The sequence below is a fragment of the Dipteris shenzhenensis genome, chromosome 8, assembly GCF_047967505.1.
Source record: "Dipteris shenzhenensis isolate YYH24624 ecotype China chromosome 8, Dip_SZ_1.0, whole genome shotgun sequence".
Classification (NCBI taxonomy): Eukaryota; Viridiplantae; Streptophyta; class Polypodiopsida; order Gleicheniales; family Dipteridaceae; genus Dipteris; species Dipteris shenzhenensis.
The window spans coordinates 51,360,106-51,362,820 of record NC_141603.1 but is presented as its reverse complement, the minus strand read 5'-3'; positions in this window follow the sequence as shown (position 1 = coordinate 51,362,820).

Sequence of the window (2,715 nt, the reverse complement as noted above, 5' to 3'; positions counted from 1 at the left end):
GTTTGAGAGATTAGGACTCCACATCATAGTTAGGGGAAACGGAAACGGGGAAACGGGGAACAGAAACGGAAACGGAAACGTTTCGGGATTTCTGGGAGGGCTGAAACGGGGAAACGCCACGTCAGGAAGGAAGGGGGGTAGATGATGATGGAGGGCTGAAGCAGGCTGCAGGAGAGAAAGGAGAGGAAATGGAGTGAATGGGGCTGAAGGAGGGCTGGAAAACCTTGAGGATGGAGAGAGTATGAGGCTGAAGGAGTGGAAGGAGCCTGGAGACCAAAATCAAAAACAAAAAGACAAAAAATGTGATTTTGGAGACCTAGCAGCCTGTGTTGTCTGAAACAGCACGTTTCAGAACTCTGAAACGCGTTTCAGACTGGCTGAAACGTTTCAGCCTGGCTGAAACGTTTCAGCCTGGCTGAAACGTTTCAGCCAGCCGTTTCAGGGTCCTGAAACGTTTCAGACTCTGAAACGCGTTTCAGGAAACGGGGCTTCTCTGACAAGGACAAGGACAAGACACACACACAGACTCATCTCAGAGTATGATTACAGAGTTCTTCCAGTTAGATCACACGGACCACCAAATCGTTGGTGGTTAGTGAGGTAGAGATCTAGAGCCAGCGACATGACATACTCGACAAAGGGCGGACGATCGATCATGCTAGGGGACATCCCATCCATGTTCAGGATTGGAGCACGACCGATAGGGGTTACCATGGCCCTTGTCAAACGTAGAGCCATCGCCAGGAGGTCACGATGGACCACATTCATAGATAGCCGTTAGAGGTCTCTATCTCTGACCTCATGCCAGTACAGCCCCACCCCCATCACGATCTCCCCTCTTCGGGGTCTCCACTCATGTATCTGACCAAACTTGGCATTGGATCTGATTTGATATGATGATGATGATGATGTTATTTAAGACTATGTAGCACTTAGTATATAGCATTGGTGATTGATTTTGTAGGAAAAGACTTACATTTGCTGCACTTGGTATGCAGGTTTCTCTACAACGAATTTGGGCCTCCTTTCCCCTATTTACTACTAGCACATTTGACCTCTATAAATTGGGGCTTTTGCTCCCTCTATTTTACAATAGGCCCTCGTTCCTCAAGGTTTAATTGTAGGCCATTTCATATGTAGCATTGTCTAGGGAGCACATTTTGGCACGCACATTTTAGCTATTGACCTTTTGTGGTCACAATCAGACATTTGCACTTGTCTTTAGTGCAATCATCTGATTCAGTCAAATTACTTCGGGTTTTTCTGCATTTGTGTCTTAGCTGCAATGGCAAACAATGACCTCTTTGGCATGTTTTCTCTTGAAGACAAGCTTGATGGCTCTAGCTACCCCATGTGATCATCCATGATGCATCATGTCTTGTGGCCGAGAATTTGTGCAAAAACATTGCAAGTTTTAAGGTGAGACCTTTGTTACACTACACCTATCACTACAAGTGGTGGTAGTGTTGTTGACTCTTCATCTTCTGTCACTATTGCAATGTTAGTTAAAAGGGTGATAATCCCTCATGTTAGGTCGTCTATGATTGCAAAGGATGCCTGGAATTAGCTACCCACTTTATATAAGATACGCAATGAGGCAAGGGTTGCATATTTTTGAAACAATTGGATGCCTTGAAGATGGATGAGAAAGAAAGCATGGATGCCTATCTAACCAAGGTCAAGGACTTTATAGAGCAATTCGCCAGCATTGATGAAGTTGTGAAAGATAGTCAAATTATGTCCACAACACTTACTGGACTTCTTGACTATTATCAAAGGTTTGCAGCCACATTGAGGTTGGTGGCCATGGAATATCCCAACCATTATAGCATTCATCAGCTGTTAAGTTTTAACTATTACAAGAACACCAAAGGCGTGCTAATTAGCATGCCTCTATCTCTGCTGATCGGGCATCTTTATCAATCACAAGGGTAATGCAAAAACAATAACGTCTTGTGGGAAACCCAAGCATAATTGTGGTAACACTTCGAAAGAATGCAGATACAAAAAAGAAAGGATGAAACTATTATAGAAAACTGAAGAAAACCAGCTCATGACATTTATGAATGCCGAAAGAGCATTGAATCAGAGAAGAAGAAGAATTGTGCTTTCTCTTCCCGAGAGAAAAGGATGCATCAACAAATGTTGCTGATCATAATGGGGCCTTTGTTATTATATGCCAGTATAATCCTTCTATTCATGATTCATGCATGGTTGTTTGATATGCATTCAACACTTGGTGCTCCTAAGCAGATAATTTCTTGCAAGAATTTTTTTTATTTGCACGATGCACCGAAGGGGGGCATTTTGATGTGTCAATAATGCAGCTTATTCCATGAATGGCATTGGCCAAGTTGAGCTTATTGCTGAGCTTATTGCACGACGTTTTGTACGTTCGAGGAATGTCGATGCCCACTTCTAGGATACTCTCATAATGAGCTGAAACCCCTCCTAGCTGAGGCTGCACGGGAGTCCCCCTGCATACCCGTCCATAAGGCCATCAGAGTGTGTACGATGTCTGTCCAGATACTAGCCAATGTGTGCGAGGGATGAACCTGAGTACCCTCCGTAGCCTCTGTGCATCTGGCTCTCCAGATATGCCAGGCTGCTATGCTCGCTAGAACCTCCCAAGAAGTATCCACAGAGGCATGTACAGCTGTAAAAGGACGGTGTGGTACCACATCCAACGAACAGAACTCAATCCGATGACGTCGA